Source organism: Theropithecus gelada, chromosome 12 (assembly GCF_003255815.1).
Source record: "Theropithecus gelada isolate Dixy chromosome 12, Tgel_1.0, whole genome shotgun sequence".
NCBI lineage: Eukaryota > Metazoa > Chordata > Mammalia > Primates > Cercopithecidae > Theropithecus > Theropithecus gelada.
In genome coordinates, this window is record NC_037680.1 from 99917882 (window position 1) to 99924452 (window position 6571).

Genomic DNA, 6571 nt, shown 5'->3' on the forward strand with positions numbered 1-6571 from the left:
CAGGAGGAAGTACAAGTCTCCCTCTGAGATAATTAGCTAGAAGCACATTTGCAGAGTGTCTCTGCTTCTTCAACATTTCACACATGAAAATCATAAGGAAGTATTGGTAAAATCATGCCTTTTGATTTTTAGTTATTTCCCTTTCCTCTCTGGAACAAATGATATATGACTATCTCTTTCTTGTTGGTTAAATAAGTTGTGCTTTTAAAAGGAACGTACTGCTTGGAGAACAAGGGTTGCAACTCACTGAGTTCTGATCAGATCCTTTCGAGGTAGGAAGTTGAGGTAATAGAATTATCGCAAGGAGACGCTGTGGCCAGGCATGGAGGGAAAGGGGACTGTGGTTCAGGGTGGGCAGGGACAGAGCCGAGGCATCGTAGTGGGGAGAGGAGTACTGCAAGGGGAAGTGGGAGAAGGCTGATGGCCAATATTTTGCTCAAATCAGTTCTATGCACATCTTTTTGTACGTTAAAAAAGAATGCAGCCGGGCTTGGTGGCTCATGCCTGTAATCCTAGCACTTTGGGAGGCTGAGAAGGATGGATCACGAGGTCAGGAGATCGAGACCATCCTGGCTAACACGGTGAAACCCTGTCTCTACTAAAAATACAAAAAAACTAGCCGGGCCTGGTGGCGGGCGCCTGTAGTCCCAGCTATTCAGGAGGCTGAGGCAGGAGAATGGCGTGAACCCGGGAGGTAGAGCTTGCAGTGAGCCAAGATCATGCCACTGCACTTCAGCCTGGGTGACAGAGCAAGACTCCATCAACAACAACAAAAAAAAAGCAAAAAAAAAAAAAGAAAGCACAGAAAGAGACAAATACATCTGAGATTACCATTCTATAATTTTTCTTCAATATACCAATTTGTAAACTGGAGGTGGCATATTTAGGGCTTGCAGATTTTATGATCTGCCCTCAACATGATCCTGTGCTGGTGTGACTCTGAGCCTGGCCTTAGGAAGGTGTTTGCTTTGATAGCTGCTTGAAAACTCAACACTCTGTTAATGACTGCTTGTTCCCAGCTGTTTGCCATGCGATAATTCTTTTTAGCCATGCTTCATTTCATCTCTATGGCAGCACTAACTGACCTTCAGAAGTATACATTAAAACTACACCTGTAGTTAGAACATGGGAAACACAATCCTCATTAGGTTTATAGTGGCCTTCGAGCCCAGAAATTGATTTCCCTGTACAGCAGCTCATCCCCAGAACTGTTGGATGTAGCATTGCTATTCTCATTTTAAACACAGAGGAAATGCCCAAGGTGGCCACTTGGCATACAGTAAAACAGCGGTTGACAGTGTGGGGTGGGGGACAAATTTGCAAACATTTGGCAATGTCTGGAGACATGTTTGATTTTCACAACATGTAAGGCATGGGTTACTAGCATCTAGTGGGTAGAGGTCAGAGATGCTGCTAAAAATCCTGCCATGGCAAGATAGCCCCTGACAATATAGAATTATCTGGCCTCGAACATCAGTATTGCTGAGGACAAGAAATCCTGCACTACTAGGATTTGGATTCAGTTTCTCTGAATTTGAAGCCCAGCCTTCCTATTACATGGTACAGAAGAGATGATTCCCTTTAGTGTATCTTCTGTTTTCAAAAGGGGAGGTGGAAAAGGTGAGGGCAGAACTTTATCTGCTCCAGAAAACAACAGGGGATGGAAAAATCATTGTTGACAGTTTCCTCTGTCAGGCACTGCTCTAAGTACTTTGCATGGTTTATTTCATTTAATGTGTTACCTTAAGAATCAAAAGATCTATAAATTTAAAAAAGGAGACTTTATTTCTTAAAAAGGGTTACAGCTTGCAAGGTGACCATCCCACAGGCTAGGAAGCACAGCCTCCCGAAAAGACAACAGAAAGGCATTTCAAAGGAGGAGAGGTTGGAATAGGAGCTTTATGCTGACCAGGTTGACTAAATGTACATATTCAAGAGGTCACAGGAAGGCCATGAATATTCATGAAGGTGGTCCTGATGCATGCCTATTTAACAAACTTGCATGTTACATATGACCCATGTTCACGTTGGGGTGGACACTTAATATTTATATGTATTACAATTAGGCATTGTAAGTCAAAAAGTCTTTTCGAGACACAAAAGCACTCAGTGCACAGCCTTTGTAAACTGGCTAGGACCGACCTGGTCAGCCATTTTCTTATCAGTAGAAAGTTACTGAAATCCGTCCCTAGTCCAATCAAAGCTCCAGTTATGGCTTGTGAAACAGAGGGCTAGTTAATGTATCTGGTGGTGGGCTATAATTATTTTAATATTGCTTATCTTGAAGCCAGTGTTTGTTTAGCTGCTAGAGAAAAAGAAAATCCTTGTGGCACTTAGAATATAGTTTATTCTTTAACTGTAGGGCTGTGTGGCTTATCCTTTACCTGGTATGGATTTAGGTCCTGTTTATAATTTGGTATCTTGTTGCCACAAGGAGTCTGTTCTGTCAGTCTTATGATCTCTATTTTAACATTAACACTGGTCAGATGTGTTTAAAAACTTGTCCAACCTGCAGCCCGCAGGCCACGTGCTGCCCAGGACAGCATTGAATGTGGCCCAACACAAATTCGTAAACTTTCTTAGAACACTATGAGTTTCTTTTTGTGATTTGCTTTTTATTATTATTATTATTATTATTATTAATCTCATCAGCTTTTGTTAGTATTAGCATATTTTATGTGTAGTCCAAGACAGTTCTTCTTCCCATGTGGCCCAGGGAAGCCAAAAGATTGAACACCCCTGGTCTAAACCATAAAGGGAGGGGGGATAACGAGGTGTGTCTGACCTCCCACCTGTTTTGTCTGGAAACTCAGGGTTGTAAGGTTTCTCTGGAGTGCCCTTAGCCAAGAAGGGGTTTGTTCAGTTCGTTGGGGGTAGAGGTCTGGGGAGCTAGGGTTTTATTTTTAGTTTACAAATGTTAAATAATATAACTCTGTGAAGTAGTTGTCACATAAGTCACAATAAAGTTAAAAAACGTGCAAAGATCATGGATCGAGGGCTGGACTCACATGAATGTGTTGTTTCCCAGAAGAAAGTTGGAGGAGCCAGGAAACTTTATGTCTACATTAAGGTGCAGAGAGCAACACTGATCATATCAAGAGAGGATTCATATGCCCACTTTCCTGCCCCTTAACCCAAGGGTAATACTTACTCACTCTGTCAACATTTGGGATGCCAGAACTTTTAAAATGCTGAGTAACTCTACATTATTATAGCATTTCATTAAATCTAAGACTCCATTAGCTGTAAGATGCACTGTTTCTTTTATATACCAATAAGAAAAAAAAATCACACAATCCATATTTGTAAGACATTACCAATTCTCAGAGATATATTTCTATATTTTAAAAACCTATATCTAACAATTCAGTGCAATATAATAAATACCGATCCTCGATGACATGAGGCTGTGTTGTACAGAATACAATGGGGCAAGAGAACTATCCTTGTCCTCGGGAAATAAAACAAAAGCCTTTATAATCGTGTAAACCATGTTTATAATCATGTAAACAATATCAGAGCCATTGACTTTGCTTACTTCACTGCCAAGTTTTAGACCAGTGCCTGACACCAACTAGGTTCTCAAAATGTTAGTTGAATGGATGAAAGAATGATTGTACATTCTTTGTACGGGCTGATGATAGTAGGTAGTAGGCAGCTTTTAACATGGTTCCTAATTATCCTCACTTGTGGGTATTCACATTCAAGCAATTCTCTCACCTTGTATGTGGGCTGGACCTAGTGACTTGTTTCTAGTGAAAAAAATATGCTAAATATAATTGGATGCCATTTTTGAGAATGTTACAAAAGACTGTGACTTCTTTCTTGGTAGCACCCTCTCATCTCATTTGCTGGCTCTGATAAGGAAGCACCCACGTTGTGAACTGTGCAATGGGAGGCCCAGGAACTGAGAGGAGCCTCTGAACAACAGCCAGTGAAAAACTGAAGTCCTCAGTTCAGCAAACTGTAAGGAACAGAATCTTGTCAACAACAAAAAGCAGATTCTTCTTCCATCAAGCCTTTAGATAAAACCACAGCTATGGCCAGCATCATCATTGAAGCCTTGAAAAGGACCCAAAGCTGGAGGACCCATTTTAGTCATGCCCAGATTCTTTACCTACAGAAACCACACACAAAAAAAATGTTGTGTGTTTTAAGCCATTATGTTTTGGAGTAATTTTTTATGCAGTAACAGGTAGCTGATACATGACATGGTGATAGAATGAGTGAGCCAAAGTGCTATAGTGGCTAAAGAACTGCTCAAGTGGTTGTGCTAGAGCAGCTGAGGTCAGGAAACAGCGGTCACAGAGGGGAATGCTTGAAGTTAAGACTTCAGAGGTGATGCGGATAGTGATAACAACAAGATCAAAAGGATGACTACAAAGATGGTGGCTGAGATGAGATCTCCAGAAATGGTGATGACGGCAGCTCCTTCTAGTTTCTAGTGACAACAGTGGTGACAGTACCAGTGTTTAGAATCCAGTCGAGGGGCCAGACGCGGTGGGTGGCTTACGCCTGTAATCTCAGCACTCTGGGAGGCTGAGGCGGGCAGATTACGAGGTCAAGAGATTGAGACCATCCTGGCCAACACGGTGAAACCCTGTCTCTACTAAAAATAAAAAAGTTAGCTGGGTGTGGTGGCACATGCCTGTAGTCCCAGCTACTTGGGAATCTGGGGCAGGAGGATCGCTTGAACCTGGGAGGCAGAGGTTGCAGTGAGCCGAGATCATGCCACCGCACTCCAGCCTGGCAACAGAGTGTGACTTTGTCTCAAAAAAAAAATTCAAGTGCCAGGGAGGCTGGGGGTAGAAGCTGCAGATTCTGTGTGCAATTGTGTGTGGAAACAGCAGGAAGTTCACTGGGACAGAGCCGTGCCTCCAGTGAGCTCTCCAGCCTTCCTGGAGATTCTATAAGCTACCAATAAATTCACTTCTTGGCATAAGTTACTATAATGTACTCCATCTGCTTACAACAAAGAATCCTTACTAACATCCAGAAAGATGTGATGCCATGAACATCAAAGACACTTAGGAATGTAAGATGAGAGGACCATATAAAGGAGCTGAAGAGGAAATGGTTTTGCCAAATCACAGACAAAGCATTATAATGAGTATGCTATGAAATGTGTCTATGAGGATGTTCATTTTAGTATTATTTATAATAGCAAAATAGAGAGTTGCTTACACAAAAGGTGGCATAGTCAAAAATTGCTCTCTGTAAGACCTAGAAATGGTGTGCTGTTGAAAAACTAATGTATGGAAGAGTGTTTAAGATTTGTTGGTAAATGAGAAGAACAAGGCTACAGGATAGTATTTGCAGTGTGAGCACAAATTGGTTTATAGAACTATAGACACCTGCATAAAAATTCTAGAGGTGTGTATCACCAATATCTCTAGAAAATAAGATTATAAGTCATATAAATTTTCTTCTTTGTGCCTTTAAGTATCTTTAGAATCTTCTGCAATGAGCAGATTTAAATGTTCTAATTATTTTTAAGTTAAAAGCAGAACTTCTTTCATAATTTCAACTTTTATTTTAAATTTGTGGGTACATGTACAGGTTTGTTTCCTGGGTATACTGTGTGATGCTGAGGTTTGAAGTATGAATGATTCTGTCACCCAAGTAGTGAGTATAGAACTCAGTAGGTAGTTTTTTAGCCGTTCCGCTGCTCCCTCTTCCCCTACTCTAGTAGTCCCCGGTGTCTATTGTTCCCATCTTTATATCCACGTGTAGTTAATGCTTAGCTCCCTCTTATAAGTGAGAACGTATGCCACATTTGATTATCTGTTCCTGTGTTAATTTGCGAAGTGAGAATTTTGATCGTAAGTATTCCTTCTAAAAGCACACTGGGGAGTTGGTCTGGACTTTCTTGGTTGTAACCTAAACATTGTGACCTGATCCCAGGAGGCTGGGGATTCCCATCCAGAATTCCGTGGCTTTGGTGCTCATCATGTCATGGCATGCCTCTCCAGAGATGCAGAAGCCTACCATGGCCATCAACCGATCTACACTGACCAAGAATGGAACTTTGGAATCTTCTATTTGTCTAGGGTATATCTCCCTTAGGTGACAAGAGAAAGGACAGAGTTAATCTGGAATGGTTGCCCTTTCAAAACCAGGTGTGGAAACACCAACTGTGCTGAAGAATGCACCTGGCCAGTATCTAGTCCTAATTCTCAGTATAGATTCATAAGGTAGTTTTTAGATTTTTTTTTAAATCTCTATTTTCTCCTTGTTCAAGGAATTAGTAAAGATTTCTTTTCTTGAAACACGTGGTTTAATGCCTGTGACATTATTTTCCAAACGTGTTTTGAAAGGCTTTTCTTCTCATTGAAGGAAACCTTATGAAACCCTATTTATCTTGAAAGTCTATCTTTGTGATAATACAGTACAGAGAGAAGAAAACCCTCCCTCAAAAATTAGAGCAGTGTTCACTCAAGCAAAATGATTCACTCATTTTTGGTGCTTCAATACAACAAGATTTAAAAAATCATTCAGCTAGGTCAAGCCTAATATGCTTTAAATTACGTTATAGAAAAAGATAAAATCTATTTTGTCTATATATTTCAAC